Source organism: Anser anser, assembly GCF_964211835.1.
Source record: "Anser anser genome assembly, chromosome: 3".
In the NCBI taxonomy this organism is placed as follows: domain Eukaryota; kingdom Metazoa; phylum Chordata; class Aves; order Anseriformes; family Anatidae; genus Anser; species Anser anser.
The window spans coordinates 96,659,624-96,684,097 of NC_139722.1; the positions used below are offsets into that span (position 1 = coordinate 96,659,624).

General features: G+C 42.3%; 2 long non-coding RNA genes across 2 annotated transcripts in view; both read left to right on the plus strand.

The window, feature by feature from the left end:
- Nucleotides 1–2,692, plus strand: part of LOC310896505 — a 16,576-nt gene extending 13,884 nt beyond the window's left edge. Inside the window, exon 3 of the long non-coding RNA XR_014581558.1 lies at nt 1–2,692. This exon is cut by the window's left edge and continues 1,039 nt beyond it. This is a non-coding gene — a long non-coding RNA (uncharacterized lncRNA).
- LOC310896504 overlaps nt 1–24,474 on the plus strand; it is a 55,453-nt gene that overhangs the window by 17,345 nt on the left and 13,634 nt on the right. The window lies entirely within an intron of this gene.

A 24,474-nucleotide genomic window follows, 5' to 3' on the forward strand; every position in this document is an offset into this window, starting at 1 on the left:
AGGAAAATACGAAGCAGAGTCTTAGCTCTGTCTTCATCTTGTCTGAATCAGCACTTTGTGCACTGCACTGGAACTGTGCAGGCTCAACCCAGTTAAGCATCTCTCCCTGGTTTTTGATAATTACCCCTTTAAATCTCAGTGCATATGATCTGACTTGCCACAGTCAACTCCAGTGAAAAGCATTACTGAACTCCTGGGAGGTTCTTTTCTGGAAGTCCTATTTTATTTTTTTTCTTTTGAATATTAGTTTAAAAGGAAAATGTGGCTCTTAAAATTTCTCGGCCCTGAAAGGGAAGGCTGGAAGGCATTCAGGTCCAGAGTTCAGTAACAGCCTGTGTACTCTTTGTGACACGAATTATTTCTGTACACAAACCTCTCAGTTTTTGCTTGCTAACAATTTTAACTATTTCTAATCAGGTATCTGATCAACTTTTACTAGGCTTTTTCCAGAAGAATGAAACAGCTTGTGGAAGGCTTAAAAAAATACATGTATTTTCCTTCTATTTCAGTCTGTTCAGCTTGCATTCAACTTAGGTTTTGGAGCTTCACAGTGCAGGGGATGGAAATTACATTCAACTGATACCTGAAATTCTCTTTTAATCAGATTTCTTATTTTCAGGACTTCAGAAAAGGCTTCTAATTTCACCATGAGTGTTAATAGTTTATGATGAGAATAATAACATGAGAGATATATAATAACATATTGAATGTTGTATTTTAATACATGTTCTACAGTGTAAACTTTATTTTCATACAATATATTGCAATAAAAATTATAATTAGGCTTTATAGTCTTTTCTGAAATGTGGATTTCTATTCCTAAAAAAACAGTGAGTAAATCATTAGACTTCCATGGAGCTGCAGCCATCTTTAGAAGCAGAAAATGTCGTACAGTGTTTCTGTGCTAAAATAATCATTGCTCAACTTCCACTGTTGGGGTGGTGCAGCCCTTGTATTTTCAAAAAAGACATCTGTCAGGGGAACAGATCTCATCTGCAATTTGACTGCAGAGCACTTAGCAAGAAAGGGCATGAATAAGTCAGGTAGGGACTGCCCAGGCCTGCCAAGAGCTAGGTCTTTATCAGGCTCCCCTGCTGGGTCCCTGGGGACCCTGAGCAAGCAGCACTGCTTCCGTGCGTCCGGATGGGATGGGGGGACCCTTGGGCTGCCTGATACCAAAGGGGCTCTGCCGCTGTTCTTACTCAAATGATCACGAGAACACTGCCAAGCAAAAGCATCTTGATTCACCAGTGTCAAGTTGCAAACTTTCCAGTCCAAATGGATTTGGGGAAATAACCTTTTTTTTTTTTTTTTTTTTTCCTAGCTCTACTAGCTCTAAACCATTGTCTACTACTGTTAGATCACATACGTGGATTTATGCTAACAGATAATGCAAATTGCAACATTACAGAGAGGAGAATACCCATACAGAGAGGAGAAACCCATAAATTTTTAGCTTAGTCTGCTAATATAACTATAAAATAGGAAATTTAAAAAAGAAAAAAATCAATGGTGACTAAAACATATTAAAGAAAAAAGTCTAAGCCATCTCTTATTCCATTGACTTGCCAAGACTGGGAAACTTTTGTCACATTGTGTTGTGTGCAAAAACTGCTTGGGACAGTCACCTAATCATACCCATCAACCTCTTGAAACCTGGCTGAGAAGGAACTCCATCCCAAGGGACTTGCAGAGAAAATAATTGTGCAGAAAGTTGTCAGTGAAGATGGGTTCATTTTTTAAATACAAACTACCTCCATTTCAAGACTAGCCAACATCTTCAATGTAAATACCAGACCAATAATAAAGAGATAAGGCTGATGTTGATTAACTAGAATTATAAAATAAGGAATGAGATTTAATGATTCTGAGTAGCCATGCAGTGTCAAGTTCAAGAAATCATTTCACTGGTTTAAGAGGGAAAATGAAGGATTAAAAAAAAGTCAAGTTGCATGGTATGGTGGTCTACATCATTAAGTGTATTATTAAGTGATATATACTATATTATGTGATGCATTTCCAGATTCATATAATGGAACCTGAACCTCACTGGAAACTGGCAATACTTGATACTTTGTACACCTAGTTATCTGCAGAGTTGTTGAATTATGCCCATGTGAACTTGCCTCCAGATATTCTAGGTATTCCATTTGTTTGTTTGTTTGTTTGATAAGTCTTGACCACTGTATGTGAAGTTTTCTGGAGCATTCATAATTATAGATATTTTCTTCATAAGTCTATATTCCCAAGGTCTGATATTTGGATTCACTGATAGCTATGCCTATAGGACTGTGGCCTTACTTGGGTGCAAAGGCATTAGACATAAAATCATCAGATGTAAACTGGTGGGATGAATAACAGTGAACACCAGGCAGAAAGCAACAAGCACCAGAAAAAATGTCAACAGGGAGCACAGTGGTGATCTGAAGAAGGAAAGCAGCGTACTCGTCTCTGTGGCAGCAGTGCTTGACCTGTCTTACAGCCAATGTTGTGCTGCAGATGAAGCTGCACTGGGAGAGTGTGAAAGGGGTTGTTGGGAAGGTCTGAAGTCTGAAGTGAGGTGGGAGCCATCAGCAGAGCAGAGCAACGTTGACTGAGGCTACAGCTCCGAGTCCTCCATTGGCTTCATGCTTCTGCAGAGGTATCTGCTGGAATAATTTAACAGCAGCACTGGTTTCTTTTTTAAAAATGCCTTAAATAAGAAGAGCACAGAATCTGTAAGTCCTCTGTAGAAAGAATGAGCATTTTCTTCTCAAGGCCCTGCTCTCATAAGGTCAAACTGAGAACCTTTAATATAAATCTGCTAGGGAAGCTATATGTCTCCATATGGTTTGGTCCAAGTTCCCTGAGATCACTGACAACATTTTTGTATTAACTTAAATGGACTTTGGATAGGACCTGGTAATAATTAGAGTACAAAATGTCTGGCACTCTCAGGAAAACAGGTGGATGAATCCATAACTAAGCAAAATATGAACTTATACATATTTATTGTGGACAGCTGCAGGCAAAATCCCACTGTTTTAACCCTATGCAGCCTTTGTTATGTGCCTGCATTCCTTTGCACTAACCACCTGTTATTTATCAGTTGCACCACACCATCATTGCCATATGCGGAAGAATTGGCTGTGATTGATACAGACACCATCCCTGGAGCGCAGTCTCGCACGAGGGAATTCTGGGGACGTCAAGGACACTCCTTGTGATGAGGAGCTACAGGCTGGCTGCTGAGTGTAGCCCTTGACTTTGGGAGCTTACATGGAATAAATACTTGTGGCTCTTTGTCACTTCTTTGAAAAGGACAAATTTGCATAATGAGAACAAGAAAAACAAAGTTGTCACATCTGGTACTACACCTTCCACTCATGAATATGATTTTTCAACCCTTCTTGGACCAATTAAAACTATCGGTTAAGTGACTAATGAAATATTGCTCAACATTATTAACCAATATTTCTGATATAAAGATGTTCTGCGATAACTTACGTAAACCAAGAAGCAAGGGCTGTGTCTAGCAGAAAAGAATAGGCACAAAAGAACTAAGCACAAAAGTATAGTTTTCATGCAGAAAACCTGCCTTAGCAATAGTGTCCTGCTTATTCACTTTGTGATCTCTTCTTTGCTGCTCTGGAAAGGACCAGAACAGCTGTCAATAAAAATGAGAGGCAAACCTCCATTGATTCCAGCTGCAATAGGCTCAAATTTTAAAACTCTCCTTTTGCTTCACCCATGCATACTAACATGTGTCTGAACAATCCATATAATAAAGTAAAAACTGTACAGAATTTCGAATAGGCTTTCTAGGAGACTTGGGATATACTGTTGAATATTTTCAAGTAACACCTTTACACTTTGTTCATTTACTGCCTGCTCCCACTAAATCTCACTTTGACTGCAGTCTTTTGTTTTTAGCTTCAGAAAGTTTTGAAATCAGCCCTATAATGTTACTGGAAAAAATAGAATTAAAACGAAATCCTGATTTCTTTGAAGTCAATGACAAAACTTCTATTTTATTTATCTTTTAGTGCCAGTGATAACCTTCCATCAGGAAATTGATTCAATTTATATAATCATATTTTCGTGTACGTAATGACTAATGTTTCCCTGTTATTGTTTAAAAGAGATTTCAAAGTCTGCACAGAAGAGAGAAACACTTAAGAAAAACTTGCTGGGACATTGTATGTCCTAATGATATTATTTTTGATGTTCACTGCTTAAAATCAGCTCTGTCTTTTATTTTGTTTGTCTGCTCTTCCTGAATCTGCCAGGGTCATGCTGAGACGGCCATCATCAGTTGTCAAGACGGTCTGAGTCTGAGTCTGGTAAACACAGATGCAGTTTCACATTTCAGACACAGAGTGTTGTGGACATTTAAAAAAATAAAAAAAGAGGGGTGGGGGGCTGGGGGAATTCAATGTCCACCTGCTAATCTGTGTTAGCTCTTTACTTCTTCCAGACATTTACATGTACTGGAAAATCATCATGGCCTTCTTAGTCTAGGCCTTTCCACGGCTTACATACATAAATGACAGTCCTTCACAGTGGTAAACTCCCAAACTTGTGTTTCCCATTACAGCTCTAATTGTAGTTGGTGGGATATGTGGTACAAGGTTAAAATGATGCCATGGGGACCTTAAAGTTTCTTATTCTTTCTTCTGTTATTTTAACAGGTCATAGAATTATTAGAATTAGTAGAATGGTTTGGGTTGGAAGGGACCTTTAAGATCACCCAGTTCCAACGCCCCTGCCATAGGCAGGGATGCCGTCCACTAGATCAGGCTGCCCAAAGCCCCATCCAGCCTGGCCTTGAACACCTCCAGGCATGGGGCATCCACAGCTTCTCTGGGCAGCCTCTGCCAGTTCCACCCTCTGAGTGAAGAATTTCCTCCTAATATCTCATCTAAGTCTCCCCTCTTTTAGTTTAAAACCATTCCCTCTTGTCCGATCATTATCTGAGTAAAAAGTTGCTCTCCATCTTTTTATAAGCTCCCTTTAGGTATTGGAAGGCTGCAATGAGGTCTCCCTGGGGCCTTCTCTTCTCCAGGCTGAACAACCCCAAGTCCCTCAGCCTGTCTTCAGAGGAGAGGTGCTCCAGCCCTCTGATCTCCTTTCTGGCCCTCCTCTAGACCCTCTCTAACAGCCCCACATCCTTCTTGTGCTGGGGACCCCAGACCTGGATGCAGCGCTCCAGGTGGGGCATCACAAGGGCAGAGCAGAGTGGGGCAATCACCTCCCTCACCCTCCTGGCCACCCCTCTGCTGATGCAGCCCAGGACACAGTTGGCCTTCTGGGCTGCAGGCACTCACTGCTGGCTCGTGTTGAACTTTCCATCCACCAGAACCACCAAGTACTTCTCTGAATGAGTTCTTCATCCAGTCTGTCCTTATGCCTGGGATTGCCCTGACCCAGGTGCAGCACCCTGCACATGGGTCATGACTGAATTCACAAATAAATACCAGGTATGCAGTTGCTGTACCTGTTTGTTTTTATTAATACCCACAGGAATGCTTTCAGTCCTTTGGGTGGTGCTACTCTGGGAGGAAGAGGGTTCCTCTCTGTTATTACACCTGTAAATGTCAGATCTCCATTAGCATTTTTCATGACAAAATCCTCTGTCTAGATGTAATAACAGCTTTTTGCTTGAATGCTCAAGCCTATATTTAACATTTCCCTAAATCTTCCATTTCCAAGATTTCCTTTTAGACAGAGATGTCTTCCAAGTCCTCCTAAATACAGCTGTTAGCCTTAATTTTATTTTAAGGCAGGTCTATCTATGACAACAGGAGTGTTATATAGGTCTAAAAAGACAAGCATACAAAAGCCCAGCATTAAAAAAAAAAAAAAAAAAAAAAAAAAAAAAAAAAAGTTACCTGGCAGAAAAAGCTGGAAAGATAATAGTTAGACTTTGTCAAGTCTTAATCAATGCATTCCCTGAGACGGCCACCCTGACACCAGCCGGGTCTTTATTCACTAATCCGCTGCAGGAAGTGTGGCTGGGCAGCAGATTCCTTCTGCTTGCTCCTAATGGCCAAGTAGATGAGAACACCGTGAGGCCTGCTGTGCCAGTTAACACTGAGCAACACTAAAAATCACTGAGACCTGGACCCTTCTCCGTTGCATACATTTCTAAGCATATTCCAACAGCACACAGTGTGAAGCCAAAGCTATGTATTTATTTGTACTTACAGTGGAATTCTCATTATCCCCAACAGTTTGTGTGTTTGTTTGTTTGTTTTGCCTACAGGCACTGAATGTATGGATTGTTCTCATTTTTTTATGAAGAACACATTTTGCAAGAACTATTTCTATCCTAGCAAAATAACCGCAGTTGCTATTTATAAAGTACGGGATCTGGTATTTTGGTCTGGATGCACCAGTCACACCATTTATTTCTGTTTCATGATTCATCGGGTACAGTCCTTGGAATGATATTTTATTTCAATGTTTTTTTAAATTGTCCCTTTGTTATTGTTTTGAAGTCTAATGTTTGGATTTGGTGAGCTTCCTAGAAAATAGACTTAAGTCGTACTCACTTCCATGCTGGCATCTTTTGGAGAATTCAGTGTTCTCTTCCATCAGCTCTTGGAAAGCGGTGTAATGTGTTTAGCATGACAGAATGTTTTCCTTCTCGTGTGCTCTGCTGTAAACAGTGCATTGCCTTTGACTGTCCATGTCTCCAAACTGTTTCCCAAGTAGTCTGCATTCCCAGTTTAGTGCTCTGCCCTCCCCACAGGTTTCCACTTGTTGAGCAGGAGAGGTAACAAATCCAACCCCCACCACCAAATACCTCTCTCACTAGCCGCAGCCTTCCACTGCAGCCTGAAAAAGCTGTCGGTCTCTTTGAGAGGCAGCAGTGTTAATTATTTATATTTGCCTCAGCCTCTCCTCCTTTTCCATGCAGTCATCGAGTGGTTTTACTCCACCGTGGGTGCAGGAGGTGGACTTTGCAGCTGGAGCCCCAGAGGGACATCAGAGCACCAGCTCCTGGTGGTAGTGCTACACAGTGCCTCCCCAACACCTGGCTCCTAACCCAGCAGCACCTGCCTGGGTAGGTCCCATTTGGTCCCATCTTACCCCCTGGCATCTGCAAAGCCACAATTACAACCTCTGAGTGTTCTTTTCGTAAGTTTTGACAACATTTTGCGTTTGACGAGTGTTCTTTAAAAGATGCACTCTTACCAGAAGAATTTCAGAAATAGGATCCAAAGAGGATGTGAGTATAAATTAAGCAAATTTGATTACTGTTTGGAAAGTACATTTCAGTATAGTTTGTGGCTGTTCTTATCCAGCAGTGCTGTGCACATATGGAGGGAGATCATAATTATTTAGAGAGCGGGAAAAGGACTTGGCTTTCTCCAATGCATTCTGCTAATTCTTTGATACATTAGCTACGACTATGCTATATTCCTGTCCAATTTTTAAAAACAATTCAAAAAGCCCTCATAGCTGCCACTTCCTCACCATTTCATGGGTGGCAGTGTGCCGTGGCAGGGTGACCCCATCCCCATCGCTGCCCAGGGAGGCAGCAGCGGGGGTCCCTGAGCATCCGAGGTCTTGGGACCCAGCACGTTCCTCAGGGAACGCAGCCTGCAGCCTCAGCTCTAGGGTCCAACCATTTTGCAGGCTTCAGCTCTCTCACAAGAGACATGCAGACAGAGGAAATGGTCCTTATTCACGCTCTCTGCCGCGCACACACACTTGAGAGCAGCCAGACTTTGGCCTTCTGTTTTTCATTACGACTGAACATTTGAAATGTGGTGTGCATTTTCCAGAAGGGGTATGTTGTGTATTTAATTTATGGAAGTAAAGAGGAGAGGAAGAGTCGTCTAGATTCCTTCTGGTTCAGTGTTTTGTATATATGTGAGAACTGGGGTAGTATTATGCTATGTCTTCCACTGATTATTAGCCAGATGTCTGTGTATATGCTGTTTGATATGAACAATTCTTTTTTATAAAATACATGTGTCTCTGTTTTATTTATTATGTGGTTATGTGCGGGGGTCTTACATTTCTTGATAAGAAAGATATATACCTAAAGGGAAAAAAAAAAAAGAAAAAAAAAAGCCGCAATATGTGGATGCTATTTCAGCTCTGAAGCCTTGATATTTTTAGCACCTTCATTTTTGGAATAACTTCTACCTTAGCTGTATGAAACTTGGAGATACACAATACGTGCAGGGAATGCAGAAAAAGCCTTATTTTACTTCAACTATGTATATGTCCTGGGCTGCATAGTACAGAGTGTGTATTGGGAACTGGCTTAGAGCTGAGACTTGGCAGTGTGCGGGTGTCCACGGGACAGATAAATGAGCAGTTTGTGCTGACGGACCCTGCTCTGCACCTACAGAACTGTAACAAGACCTCACTTGTCAAAAAAATCAGGAGAAACATGGGGTATCGTAAACATGGTTCTTTCCTGGTTTTAAGAGAAGTAAATCAGGAGTAAGGTTTTTTGATCCAGATCTAAATTGAAAAAATGAGCTATCCTTTTCTGACAAGTGAAAACTCATTTCTATTCTGTGAAAAGTTCTGCAGAGCAAAGGCAGCGTACCTCAGAACACGAGATAATGCTTGAGCGAGCACAAGAGGCACGGACAGAAAATGAATAAACAAAAATCCATCTTTCTTTATGGATGGAAACGAGAACGAGTCCCTCCCTTCAGGTAGAGCTGCTGCCGGCCAGTGTTTGATCCTGTCAGGATTCGGTCAGCATCCTGAACCACCTGGCAAAGCTGCTTCCCGAGAGCAGGACTCTTCCCAGGGAAGTGCCAGGGTTCCAGCACAGGAACAAAATGCTCCCTCGGTGCAACAGTGACTGAAGCAGCGGCACCAGTCCTAGGCATTCAGGAGTCGTAAGTCAGACCACAAAAATCATTAGATTGTTTTAAAAATAATGAGATTTAAATGTAACAGATACACAACTCTTCTCATTTGCTTGGGATTGTTGGAAGTTTTCAAATTCATTGCAACTTTTCTCCGCAATCCCAGGGGCAAATTCATTCTTAAATATGGGACTCTAGGAACCAGAGGTTTTTTTTGTTTGTTTGTTTTGTTTTGTTTTTTAAATACCTCAAATGGTAAGAGTTAGAAATATTACTCTCAAAATATTACATGAGTAGCCAGGAAGGACTGGTTTATTACAATTAAGATAAAGAAAGATGACATCAAATTAATTCCAGAACTTGATACTGCTGACATGATGAGGGAAGGTATAGGACAATATAACTTACTAATACAATGCATATGTTTGCAGTGAATCTATTGTAGTGATGGGAGGTTGCCAAAGGCTTTAAAAAACATACACATACACACAAAAGCCCTTCTGCAAGAGGAGTTAAGCATCTCTCTGCAAATTCTGGAAGTAATAATGATGGCTGTATTTCTTTCTTCCCTAATCTCATAGTGAAGCAGATTGGGTGTCAGCTTGGGAAGGAAAGCTTTACTGCCACCAAGAAATATTCCTGGATTTCCCTTAGTATTTCTATCTCACTCTTCCCCTTTCGTTGAATGAGCCACAGACACAGACAATATTTTTTACTTCTCATTCTTTCTACCTACAGCTCTCTGTTGTTACACATGAGCATTCGGGGATGTCAAAGGCATGTTTTGTCCATGCTCCCATGAATCCTATCAGCATGTCACTTTAATGATGAAAGCAATTAAACATGTTCAAGTTGGAGTGCTGATGTTTTTCAAAGCAAAGGCATTGTGCACACACAGAGCTGGGCTTTTGCAGGACAAAGCTCTGTCTGCACCAGCACCAGCATCAGCAGCATGCTGATGGCACCAACCCAGCATCACTCACCAGTGTTTCAAGGGGACCAGAAATCAGGAACAGATGGCTTTGGGGAGCAGGATAGCCATGTGGCCACTCCTCCAGGAATAACTGGTGGTGCTTCTTGCCTCACAGGGCTTTGCTGGAGGTGGCTGATGCACCTGGGGGTACTGCTCTGGGCAGACGCTACAAGGGGCATGCCACAGCTGACATTTTGCTGTTTATGAGCAGCCCCAGGGTGGCTCCACGAAATCCTAGAACTCCCACTACATCGAGGGCAGCTTTAGAGAGAGCAGAAATGAAACATATTTTCACAGCAGGGAGGAAAAGAGAAAGATGAGAAGTGTGGCACTAAACAAGGAAGAAAATCTGAAGAGCTGGCAGCAGGGAGAGCCAAGTCCAAGTACTAGCCTGTGGGTTGCACGAATTATCCATGCAATTAGGATAATAGCTGCCAGGGCAGTTACTGTGGAAGAAGTCCCATAAGATTTCAAGAGAAATCATTAAAAAAATCCAAATGCAGAAAAGAAAGATAAAATGATAAACAGATGAGAGATCCCATTTAGTATTCTTCAACAAACTTTGCCTGAAATACGTGATGATTTCTTATGTCTTCAGTATTTTTCTTGCTCCCTCTAATCAAGACTTTTCTCTCAACTTTCTTTTCTTTTTGCTTGTGTGTAAATCATCATGGCTGGCACCTTCTTGTTGACCTTATCTGCACTAAGAAGTCTCATGCAAAGTAGTTCATGATATGGTGGCAACATCTGAACCATATTTTACATCAATGCTCATATATCATTGTTTGTAACACTGTGAGTGCACAATTGCTGGAGACAAGTACAAATTACCCCGCTGGAAGGACAGCTGGCGAGATTTATGTCACATTGTTGCCTGTTCTTCCAATAGGAAGTTCTCTCTAGTGGTACAAGTATGACCTCTCTGTTGAGCAATATACTACATGGCCAGACATATGGAGTCTAGCCTTTCTGCCTTTATGGTGCAATACAAAAACACACTACAATACCTGACATAACTCCAACTGAACCAGCTCCAGAACTCTGAACAATCTAGCTGCATCAGCACAGTGGTATGCCCAGGCTAATTAAATTAGGGCAGAGGCTGCACTGATGCAGCTATATTGTTCCTAAAACCCAGATAATACCTCAGCACAGAGTTACACTGTGTGATATAGCTAAACTCTTCAAGACTGTTGAGAAAATATGGATATATCCTTTAAGATTTGGAGATGAGCACCCACATAATAGCTTTCGTCTTACCTACCTGTTTTAAATATTGACACTATCCTAAATGCTTTTCAATCTTTATTCCCCAGTTTCCTTTTACATTCAAGGAGCTGCTGAAGAAAAACAAAAACCCACAGCTAAAGATGACGCAAGGAGGGAGTTCAGAAAAGTCCTCAGCAAGCTCTTATAAAATTCTTATAAAATGGAATAGAAATTGTCCAAACCTTTCCACTAATATCAGACATGAAAATTTGTCCACTTTCTCAAAGTTGTCCATTGTTTTCCAATACATGCATTGAATGACTTAGTCCTTTCATTCCTAATATGTTTTAAGTCTCTTCTCACTGTTCTTAATTGTGCTGACTTTAATTTTCTTTGCTTCCCTTTTCAAGTTTTAACAATGTTTTGTAAAATGCATTTCTAATGTATATTTTTATCATAAACTTATTTTTTTCTTCCACTTGCTAATTTTAAGTTCTCAAAGCTGCTTTCTGTACTTTCTGTGCTAGTGACTCCACTTGAGTCTCCCAGCACGTAGAATTTGACTCAGTTCTTTTTTCTTCGATGGCCATGCCTTGCTGAATATTTTCTGCCTTCTGCTCTATGAAGAGTAAGCTCATGTCCTAGATGTAAGTGGTCAAGCCTCCCAGCTGATTTCTTGTTGGCCACTTCTTTTTACATTGAACAGACGCAAGTGATGCTTCTTTATACACCTAGTAAAGACTGCCTCAGTTTCTCTGTTGCTCTCAGGTCATGTTGGACCTCTTCTGTGGATCCAAACGTGGCAAAATCGCCAAGAGCTGGCTTCACAGAATCACATACAATCACAGAAGGGCTGAGACGGCAGGGACCTCTGGAGGTCACCTGCTCCAAACCCTGCTCAAGCAGGGACACCCGGAGCAGTTTGCCCGGGACCACATCCAGGAAGCTTTTGAGGACCTCCAAGGAAGGAGACTCCATAACCTCTCTGGGAAACCTGTGCCAGTGCTTTGTAAACTGCATGGTAAAGCAATGGTACTAGCTGTTGTATGACTGCATATTGTGGGCACTGTATGTGTAAAAAAATTCTGTAGAGAAGGACAGAAAATTTGCCAGCCATTTCAGTTTTATGTGAGACTTCCCTCCTGAGCTCTCTTGTTTCACTAAAATGCAGACAATTAGAGAGACGCCATCATGTTGAGAGTAGGGATCTGCAAGTTGAGCCAGTGAGAAGCCTGTGCAAATTCAAATACCTCTTCATGAAGCCTTGAATATTTGCTGATTGACTGATGATATATTATGAAGAACTGGACAGCTCTTGGGATGGCATTTCATGCCTTGTCAAGGTATAAAAAGATGAGTTGTGGTTAATGACTGCATGGTGTGCAAGGCAGTGTAGTCCGGACCCATAGCTACTGCAGAACATCTTGAGTTGCTGAATGGTTTGGTTCAAACATTAAATGAGACACCAGAGTGTATCCAAGATAGCTATTTCTGACAAATCTGATTAGAGCCAATATCTGTAAGTCTCAGGGAAGAGTCACCACAAAGAACTTTCAGCAGGTACACACAAAAAATTAAAAAGCAAAACTAACCTTCACCTATTCACTCCAAATGTGTTTATCTGCACTAAATATCTTTTCCCTTTACCTGGGCTCAGTAAAACAACAATAACAACAACAACAAAATTTTGCTTTTTGCAACACTCTAATAGTGAACAATTACTAGTGTTCAGATTTGCACATTTCAGAGGAATGAGCTTGTTTCTAGAAGATGACTTAATCATGCTCATTTTCTCTGGAAGCTGAACCAAATCCTACAGCCAGCAAACAAAAATAATGCCCTCTCTGCTGCTCCATGACACTTCATCTGAGCAGCTCCAAAGGTGTTGTACCACATACAAAATCAGAGAAGGACTGAGTAAATCTATCATCAAAAAAAGAGTTGGAAAAACTGTGATCTAGAAATGGATAGTATATAGGTTAAAGAAGTAGGAAATGTATTTAGTAAGTTATGGTTTAATTTATTCATCTTCACCTGTCTCCTTGTGACACCTCCCTAGGCAAGAATTGTGCAAGCAAGATCCATCACGACAACATGGAATGAAAGAAGGGAAATGTATTTCTAAGTCAGATAGGATACGTATCTTATAATCATTTGCCTTTTTAATGGCAATAGTCATGAACTGCCTGATCCAGAAACCCCCAAGATTTGCAGCTATATCCTGGCAGCACACCAAGGGGCCTGGGCCATGCTTACTTGCTTGTGTATTTGCATACTTGCAAATTTAAAAATAGCATATGGAATTGCATTTGCCTGTACTTTAACTTTCTTGATAAGGGTTAGACAGTGACACCCTCTGCATGAGAAGATACGGGCAGAAAGGACTCTGCTCCATGTCAGCCACAATGTCAGATGCTCCAAGTGCATCCTGGGTGTCACCTGCCCCCATGGGAGCAGGAAGAGCCAGCCCAGAGCCCGAGACCTGCTCTCAGAGCTTGCCAGCTGATGAGAAGCAGGATGCTCAGAATGCAGTGCTTCCCTTCGGATGGTCCCACCCATACAGGTCTCATGCAATAAGCCCTCAGAAAGTAACACAAGCCAGTATTCCCAGGGAAAAAAAGCATGCATATGTGCAGCTTAATGGAAAGGAATTTCCTGTTGTTTGTTTGCCTCTGCCGTCTGTCCAGGGAGAGAAACACCTTTCTACCTGGATTGTATCTGAACTCCCTTATTTCTTGTTGTTGTTGAGCAAGAAAGGTCCTTTCTATCTGCTTTCTTGAGTTACTCATGTTCTCTCATGAAATAAGATCAGATATTTTCATTTCTTATCATAAGAAAGGCACTCAGGTCTATAAAATTTTTCATTGCCCTGGTCTAAATGTTTCATTGTCCTGGTGTCCTTTGATTAGATGAAATATACTGCGTTAACAACAAAACACACAAGGACAGAAGAGTAACATCTGCTGTCAGGCGTAATAACTCTTGCGGTCATTTCCAAGAAAAAAAAAATCCTTCCATTTATTTAAGAACTTTTTTGCGTTACCTCTTATTAATAATTTTTTCCAAAACTTAATTGGATTTATTTACTCATTTATGTATTTAGTCTCAAACTGAGTGACATTTTTCTGATACAGATCTTCATTTAGAGGGAAAAAAAGACAAAAAAAAGAAAAAAAAAAAAGCTGCCTGAGAACAGCTTTACAGCTATATTTACCCACTCTACAATAGCCACTGCCAAAAGTAACTTCTGCTGTGTAGCTTAGTAATCACACTCATGCTGCAATATGCTCAAATTGCCCTGCAGATGATGGGTAAAAATAAGGGAGCTAGACATAAAAGCACAGGGTGAGCGAAAGTGCAGGCAGGAGAGAGATGTCCTCAAAGAGATTATACGGGTCAAGTCATGCAAGTGCTTCTATTACTGCTGATTAATTCTGTCAACTGTTATGTTAATGTGTTGCATGGCATGAGCATGCACAGAGCAAACGTACAAGGAAGCTGAGACTATTCTCTAAATAAGGATGTGGCCCAGACTGCTTGAAATGGTGTGTGTGCGTCTGTGCCTTGCAGAGTGATGATGGATGCTTACAGGACGAGAATGAACCTCTATTGCTGTCCTTTTGCAATACAGATATATCACTCTGCGAACTCAGAGAATTAGAGGCAGGTTTTGTGTTGCCAGCCCCAGGCCTTCAAAAAAAAATGAGATGATTTGACATCATGTATTTTTAAAATAATAACCGTGGATTCTGGTTTTGGTTGTCCTTTATTTTCTGAACAGAGAGCATTTCATTTTCAAGTCTTCCACTTCTACTTCTGAAAGGGCTAGAACTGTACTTAGCAAAACAGAAAGCCCAAACCTTGCTGTATGCCAAGAGGTGAGATTTTAGGAAAATTACAAGATGCGTGAGCTTCTGATAACGATATACAAGCTAACCTTTCTGTATGGTCAGGCTGTATTTCTCAAAATGGGAAGTGCACTAAGAAAAAGATGCACACAAGCTTTGGCATGCTTAATTTGTGAAGATTCAGCATTCAGGAAAAGGGCATCAAAAAGAATTTGGGAGGTGATTGCAACATGAGTCTGGCACTTAAACCAAGAAGGTGCTCGAGAGGAGGTGAAGACGATTAAAGAGGTAGGCAGAGCAGCACACAGCCTGTCCTGAAGCAGAGGGATGTGTGCAGACAGCGGTGTGACAGCTTGCTGGGGTGGCTCCATCCTCGTGAGCCACGTCCCTCGCTGGGTGAGTGATGCTGAGTCCTGCTGGCACCACGGCATCTGCCCCCCGGCTGTCACCCACTGCTGGCGTCACACACATCCTCCACGCCTCTCGTCAGCCACAGGGCGTGCGCACGGCTGCAGTGGCTGGAGTTCTTCCACTGCCACAGACTGTGGTGTCTGTCCTGAAGGAAGCACTCTTCCCCGTCGCTGGCTTGGCATCACGAAGACACAGCATCAGGCAGTCAAACGGGCTGTGAGGGGGGTCATGGGAAAGCCCCTGGTGCTCTCTAACTGTGCTGGACTATGTTGTATGACGGTCTCCTGGGAGCCCCAAAGGAAGACCTGGTCTGGGAACTCCCTTGTCACACCAGTATCACCTGTCTCCTGTCCCAGTTGGTGCTCCCTGCCTGCTGCAGCCCCCAGGGTGCTCATTGCTGGGGCAGGACCAGCTTTCCTCTGTTTAAAAAAAGTTTAAAAAATGTCCCACCAGTTCCTGCACTAGGAGGCATCATGGCTACGTGATACATATGCATCTGTGGTGTAAGATCAATCTGACAGATCAAATTCTGGGAGAGGGTAACTTCGTACATTGGTCTGCTGAACTTCCCCTAACAACAGAAAATCCTCTCCGAGGAGCAAATGGCTGGGGAACAAATGGGTTGAAAACCATTTCAAATGGTGCCTTGAAGTAGAGTTTGTGTTCCTGAAAGCTTGCTCGTTTCTTCCAAATACGAAACTAGTCTAATAAAAGAAATTGTCTTTCCCTAGAAGCCTTGCCTTGTGATAGCCATCTGCTAATGAGAGATACTATTGTGATGAATAATGCCATAATCTTTGGGAACATTTGCTCCAAGAGAGCCTTGTGGCAGCAGGAGGCTTCTCTCCCACTCCTAGATGTAGTTTGCATGGGAGCATAGGCTCACCAGGGAAACGCAGCGATGTCTAAGGGCTTGCATCCATCTCAATTGCCATTTGCTAAATCAAAGATGCCAGCCTGCTACGTTTCAGCCCAGAGCAAAAACTTCTGGTTGTGTGGTGAAGGGTGGAAATTTTTATCATCTCAGCCATAATTGGTACAGCTGTGTGCTGCTCAAGCAAGCAACAGACAAGTAGACAAGCAGATCACCAGAACCTGGTTTCATCAGCGTTGGTGCTGTTTAATAGGCAATCTTTTTTTTTTTTTCCCCTTCCCTGTGGGTATAAAAATTGTCTTTTTTGTTGTTGTTGTTACTGTTGTTGCAAGCACAATCTCTTTCAACTTCCTTTCACTTTCAGGTACCTCTGATGATCTTCTGCCAAAATCAAGGGAAACATGGGTCTGGTTGTAGATCAAAGAAGTAAAAATACTATTTAAAATATTGATTGCGATGTTTCCCTGCAGGGAAAGGAAAAAAAAAAAAAAAGGAGAAGAAGAATGGGTATACAGCAGGAAATACAAATGCTGCCAAAAGCTCCCTTCTTTCTGAGTTTCCCTGAGATAATCTATGCTGTTTCTCAGTCTCCAAATGGAATTGTCTTAGATGTGGGTAGTTTTAGTGCCTGATATTTGCAGATAAGTTTATTCTTCATGAATGTGTCAAAGGTTGTTAGGATAGTTCCATTTTGTCTTCCAGGGGGAAGGGAGGCTGGCTGTGAGTGGCAGGAAATGCAAAGCTGGCTGGAGGGGAGAAAGACAGAGACTGAAAGGCGGAGAATACAGGCAGAAGGTTGAACACTGACAAAAACGGGAAGCGACCATATGCACTAGCAGACACTTGAAGAATTCATTTAGCAGCTTTCAGTCCAGCTAGCAGTGGTGTGAATTTTCCTAGAGAAGGGGATCCATAATTGCTCAGCAGACTGCAGGAGAGAAGGCTCCAAACTGCTGGTGCAGAAGCAGCACGTTGTACTTACAGGAGACAGGATGGAGCAGAAATGCAGAATTACCGTGTGAGAGAGAGTTTTACATAGGGTTGATACAGGGCCTTATCAGGAGACTGAGTGAATGAAATAACTCAGAGGATGGTTTGCTCCTCCTCCACATTTTCTCCTGCTGTTCTCGACTTTGCTCAGCATTCACCTTCAGAAATTTTCTGCCTCTCTGTGCCTGATGAAGGGGAAGTGAGCAGGCTGAGGAAGGAGCAGGTCTGCCCAGATTCTGGGTAAAATAAGCTGCAGGCATTTCCCCTGCCCGTCCTGTCCTGTGGCTTCTCGCCCCTCCTGCAGGAGGTGTAGCCTGCAGCTCTGCCGTCGGCATCGAGGGCTTGGCATGGGAAAGTCTCACATCACTAGCACTGGGTTTCTCGTTATGAGGATGGGATTTATCTGGCCCTTGACTTCCCTGGGTTTTGGCAGAAGATCATCAGAGATACCTGAAAGTGAAAGGAAATTGAAAGGCATTGTGTCTGCAACAACAACAAAATCATGTCACCGCTGATTGTTTTTGCCACTAAAAAGAGTCTCTGAGTAAGTGACCCACCGACATGAAAATTCTTTTTGAAAGCTACCATGCTTTTTCTGGGTACTCAGCACCCTTCCTGTAGCAGACTGGTTGGGGTTTTCTTCTTATGACTCCTTTGTAGCCCTATTTTTAAGGTAGCCGGGCTCAAGTAGCCTTAGATCTCACGTTGTTATGTGTAGGAGAAAAGCCTTGAACTCCGCTCTGCTGAAACAAAGCATACCCTAGCACTGGAAACTTATTTCAGAATATGGACTTTGGGGCTGGCCAGTGGAAAAATAACAGAAGCAGAAGGGGAAAAAGCATGTTTTAAACCAACAGCTTGTTTGGTAGCTTCTGTCTCTTTGTGGACAAATAGGGGTACCTTGTCAGTAAGCCAGGCCAGGCGATGTATGCACAGATATCTACTTGCTTAAATCCTCAGAGAAAAAACAAAACAAAACAAAACAAAACAAAACAAAAAACAAACAAACAAAAAAAAAAACGCACTTGCAATGAGACAGACACAAAAGCTGAAAATATTTGGGATCACATTCAGGAAAAAAATATATATATATATATTTTTTTTTTTACACAGCTTCAGAAACAAACAGCAAATCCATTGCTGCCACATAGTTTATTTGGCTTGTAAATGGTCCAATGGTTCTAACACTTTGTCTTCTCAAGGAAAGACTCTGAAGTTGATGTAAATGAGACTTGTTATCTCCTGCAAAGGAAAATCACATTTGTAATCACTAATGAAACTTGTGAGACACACTGCTACCACAGATAAATGTGATGGATTTTAGAAAGTGTTCATTTTAGGTGCACAGTGGTACAACAAAGTACAGATTGGCTCAGCAGCCATCTGAAAAGGCTGCCAGTTTCTGCTGTCAGGAATATGAATACAGATAAACAAAATCTGAATACAGATAAACAAAATAAATTGAATTGTTCAAAACTAATGCTACCGTAAACAACAGCAGAACCTGCCAAAAAAAAAAAAAAAAAAAATGACCAAGTAATTTCCCTCTTCAGAGAAAGAGGTAGGAGAACAGCATCAGTTTTTAGAACATTTTCGCTGCTCATCATTAAAGACTGCTTAGTGATATAAAGCTTTTAAAATAAGTACGGAACGAAGCTGACTCAAACTAGATGCATATAAATATCTGGGGAAGAAGTCCACTTAAGCTAATGGATAGAAATCAGAGGGGGAAAAAAAAAAAAGTTGACTAAAAAGTTTTAGGTTCTCTGTTCGCACTGGGTCACACTGCTTCCTGAAAAGGAGATATGCATTGACTTTAAAGGACATTTCAGAAATACATTTAGCTAACTGAATATAAATTGTACTTGAGATTCTCTGCTAATAAGAAGGAAGACAAGGCAGACCCTGTAAAGGGAGTAATCTCAGATGTTGCCTGGTGCTGTTACTGCATTTTCCTTTGGTGTTGTCACAGAGGCTCAGTTTGTGGCAATGGCCCACAGCAGAATGCTCGCATAAATGTGAAACTAATATTATTTATCTGCAAAATTGCACGGTACTGTTGAACAGCACTGTGCAAGTTACTCTCGGGCAAAATTTTCCCTGACACTTCAGGCGGGTTAATTGAGTAAAAACCGAAGTCTACAGCATATAAAACAAATAGAGGACATCCACTAAGCAGAACCAATTTCTCTTTCTGTGTGATGACTTTGGCGCTGCTTGGCCCCTTACCAGCAAGTCAGTAAGGCTCCCGGTGAATTTCTGAACAGGAGTTTTCAGGGAAAATCCCGGGTGCCGCAAGCAGTCACCCAGTTTGGTAGACAGCAAATTTTCCTCTGAGTCAGCCCTCCCTCACACCTCCAGAAAGCTGGGAGGCACAGCCCGTAGCCCTGTCTTCCCACCCACCCTGCCGCAGCGCCGACTGCTCCTGGCTGTGGGGACCAGGCCTGAGTCACCCCGGAGCCAGTGGGCGCCTCTGGCCCCCTGCCCTGTGAGGACGTTTTCCTGTGGGAATAAGTGATGTTAATGCTGGTGCCCAGGCTACATCTCTGATTCACCCGTTGTGGTTTTGTTTGTGGAAAGATTTAGACTGAGCCGTAAACTGCAGCTCGGTGATTACTTTGTTTGTCTATAATGCCTCCAACTGCCCTTCTAAGAGAGCAAGGCCATGCCTTCCTTGCCCACCCCAGGCTATTATTATGTGGTGCTGAACTGGCTTTTAAGCAAACAATTGCCAGGCAAGAATTTCCGTCTATTATTTTTCTGAATCCTTCAAGTTTCCTTGGTATTAGCAAAGGCAAAACTTTTGGCTGAAGTTGAAAGAAATCATGTGAGATTCGGTTACCACTGAGTTTTGGTGTCTTGAAATAATTTCTCTCCTTTTGCATCTGTGCTTGCGTGTGTTTCAGAAATAGAACTAGAGAATTCATCCAGATTTATAGATTGATCCCAAATAAGAATCTAAGTATTCAGCATATTGTGATTGCAGTTTTGATTTTCTGCAGTTATAGTGCTTCAGAGAGTAGATCTTTAACAAGATTTAAATGGTGACATAAAAACATAAAATGTGCTTGGAAAAAATAGCATAAGCAAAAAAAAAAAAAAGGTCTGGTTTCTGTATGTGTGGCACAAATAAATGGTTTAGCAAGGAGTCATGGGCTAATACGTTTTGAAAAAATGAAAGCAATAAGTGAGAAACATGGACCGGGCTGTATTTTGAATGGTGAGACCTGGGGTAGTATAAACAGACTGTGCTTGAATCCAAGATTTTATTTAACATCTTAACTTTTAGAAAATGTAATATATAATTTCTGATTTCTGGTGGAACCAACATTTTCTTATTTTTTATCTGTTGTTTCTTTATCCTTCTATTAAATAAGAAGAAAGGAATGGTTTCTAGAGAGGGAAAAATAAACAAAAGGTATTCAGAAGATGTTCAGTGCACACAAGGCCAGAGTTCATTTGTTTCTTCCTGTAACCACACTGAGTCTAATAAAATGTGTTGCTTCTGCTTACCGACCTTGCTTCAACTCCTGTGTAATTGCTGCTCTCTAAATACCACATCATGTGCTCTGTTGACGTCATGGCCATTTGAGACTCTAATTATTGTTAAAAACGAAGCAAAGCTATCTCAAAAGGGGAAGAAATGCACGTAGATTTCAGATCATATAATTTTTTTTTCAGGCTGAACTTGGCATATGCATGTGTTGTTGAAGTACCTAATGCCAGAGGTGCTGATAAATCTGAATTTTGTCACAGTGCCATGGAGGAGTCAGTAAGGCAAGATGCTGAAATCAGTACCACCCAGGAAGAGGCAGAGTTTCCCATCTGACAGATATTCCCTGAGGCACGGCCAGTTCTCCACCTGGCACATCTCTGCCTGGGCTCTCAGTTCACCTCCTACTGAGGACAATCAGCCCAGGTAATAGACCTGGAGGAGAAAAATGAACTTCTCATCAGTCAACAAGTGCTACAGACATTGCCTAAGATTGTGGGAATTTTGGTGCTCTGGTGCATGATGTATGTTGGGCTCAGGTCTACAGGTGTTATCCCGTGTGTTACTCCCCCCCCCTCTCATTTGCAGGTTGCCTTTACACCCAGCATGGTGGGGCTCCCACCTGGGTTTTTCTCTGCCTCCCTGCGAAGGTCACCAGTAGTACAGGACTGCAGGGGGTGGTGGTGGTGGTGGCAGAAAGCGAGTGGGTTTTTTAATAAAAGGAAAAGCTAAGGAAAACTGTAAGGTGGCTGAGGCAAGGTTTGGGACAGGGGCATGATCAGCCATACAGCATTTTGTTCAATATACTCATTGAGGTAGAAATTATAGGAGGAGAACGAAGAGGCCTTGGCTCATATAAGTTGCTTCCTTAAAGCTGTGAAGTACGCTGCTGACCACATGGGGCCAGAAGAAAGTACTGAAGTGAAAGAGCTGTGGAGAGACCCTACCAATGCAGGAAAAGTCTCCTCACGGAGGCAGCACTTCCTCACCCTCCAGGCAGGAAGACCCTCCAAGGAGTCTCTGATCATCATTACGGTAGCCCATGGAAAATCTGCAGACAAAGAGACATTGGAGCTATGTTGTGCGTTTAGACTCATCCTTACTTTGAAAGGCAAATTCAGGACAACTCAGCCCCAGGAGATGTATCCTGAGAGAGGAGAAGCTGAGGCAGCAGCCATACATTTAGCAAAGACCTGCTGTGCCCATATCACAGTGGATGTATGCACCAAAGCCCAACAGCCCCTTAATGGATAACTGCCAGATTATCCACAGGGCTGTTTAATGTACTTTCTGCATCTGGGGCTGCAATGTCCGATCTGAAAATTGGCTAAAAGTTGTGTGAGAGGTTGCGAATTAGAGGCCGCAGCTTGTGTAACTGTGCAGAGTGATCACTTCTAATGCCCAGCTTCCCCCTTCTTGAGGGCTCAAGAGAAATGTCTGAACAGTCCCTCGAGGTTTTGTGTTCTTAGACCTTTGGAGGACAGTGTGTGCTGATATCACTCTTTCCTGCCAGAGAGGAAATCCACTTGATACTGACCATAACTGCTGCTACAAATCTACTTCATAAAGCTGCTCTCACTAGACAGTTTTTTTGTTTTGTTTTGGTTTTTTAAAAAAAAGTAGCAGCAATCAATTTTCTGAGTGTTTAAGCTTGGGAGATTTTTGTGGTCAGTGGGATCTTATGGGAGCTGAGATTTCCCGGATGTTATTACTGGAATGCTGCAGCTGCATTTTTAACTGTCGGTGGGCTGGAAGCTCTTTATTTTCCTGTTCCTCACTAAGCAGCTTTCACATGGGACTGGATAACCAAGGTGCTGCAGAGCCCTCTGGCTTAAACAGCCAGCAGAGCTCTGGAGGTCTGTACTGAAGTGCTTTGTTGGATTAAGGTAATGTCTAATAACCCCTTTGAGAATTGTATCTTTGTTGCCCAAAGCTTCTTAGATAATAAAGAGCAATTCAAGAAAGTGAAGACTTCCACTCAGCATCTGCTTTTTACCAGACTTTGGATGGTTTCTATGCACAAATGTATTCATGCATCATGAAAATACCACGTGTTGGGGCATCAGACCATAAACAGCAGTACCATAAATGCACTAGTCATTAGTCACTCTGTGTTATCAGCTCTTATTCCTATTGTTCTTTTTCCTAAAGTCTTTAGTCATCCAACTGGGCAGCGGGGATAGTTCCATGACAGCTATGCAAAGACAGAAAACCTGCTGAAAAGCAGCATCTTGTCAAAATGAGCTGGACTTGGATCTCCTGAGTTTATAGCTCGCTGAACCAAAAGTGCTGGCATTTCTTTGCGTAAAAACAAATGTAACTTTCTGCTCATTCTTGGCACCTGGGGTAGAGCCTGAGGATGAGTAGGCTCCATTTGTGACACATAACTCTACGGGAATGTGCTTGGTCTTGCTTTTTATAAGCTTTAAATCATTACAGGTTTACAGAAACTGGATGATTCCTTACAGAACCAGGAGACATTATTATCATTTAATTGCATCTTGAATTCTTCCTTAGAAATCCAAAGCAGAAATATAAAAGTATATGAAATGTCACGGAATTGCTTGCAATTGAAAACAAAGCCAAGCACGCTCTTGCACAGGCTCTTTTTACAGCCCCTTTCCCTTCAGCAATACCATTGTCCTGGAATTATTTCTTCCATTTTTCGGTTAGCAAAACAGACAACGTTGTTTGAAGGGCTATTCATCTAGGGCTTGTCAACAGATCAGATATCTAGAAAGTGAACTTGAATTTAATTAAAGGAGTGAATTCCAAAATGAATTAATTAAATTGAATTAAACTGCCCTGTGGACACTGTTAAACAAATCACAGTGGTTGCCAGCGCTTCTTCCCTTTCGACGAGTAAAAGTATCTATGTGGGAGTTTAATTTAGTTTATCCAATCCACTTTAAAGATTAATAAGGATTAGCTTTCCTGGGTGTCCTCATCTGTATGAGCGGACAGCCCTCCCAGAGGCTGGCTGCAGCTTCAGCAATGCTGGGGCATTTTTTCTGTGGTTACTCCCCTGTTGTGGGAAAGCTCTTGCACCACTCGCATCCTGCCCACTCATTTCCAGCAGGGACAGAGCCTGGCCCCAGTTATGTCTAAACACTGCAAAATGTGAGTGGTGGTGGGATTTTTTTCATACAGGCAAAGAGGAGTGGTGAAGGCCATCTGATCTGGCGGTGCTGGAACTCGGGGTAGGGAGGAACATGTGCAGGATCCCCTGAGCAGCCCAGCAGGAGCAGGGACTGAGCCGTAGAGCCCGCTTCAGCCTTCCAAAAATGAATTTCGGTAATCCGTGAGACATCACAGAAGAATGAAAGGGAGCTTCAAAATAGCCTCGCTTGAAATAAAAAACATACTTTGGCAAGGCTACGTAAAATGAAAACTGACGTGCTTGACCATCATATTGACATGTTCATCAAACCACTCGACAGACTGCAAATATCCCCGTGGACTCGGTGCCAGACGTCGGGGCGGCCAACCAGATGTGGAGCAGACCGCGGCTGGGCCTATTTGCTCCTCCAGCAGGGGTGGAGGGAAGCTGCTTGCTGGTCTGCTGGGGCCACAGCCCGCCAGGACCATCCCAGCACCAGAGATCCCAGCATCTTGTCTTTTCATGAGGTGTTTCAGGGGGAGGTTTTCTCTGCCTGTTCTGGGCTGGGGACTTGGCTGATGGAAAGCACAGTAGGGAGAGGGTTGAAGTGAGAGCATGATGAGTTTTAGGATGGGGAGTGGTGCTACAAAATACCAGTTCTCTGCAAGTATTTATTATCATACAAAAGCGTGAAGCTGAGCGTGTTTTTGCAGGATGCAAGTGCTCCAGCACATTCCTTGATCAGATGTCTGTA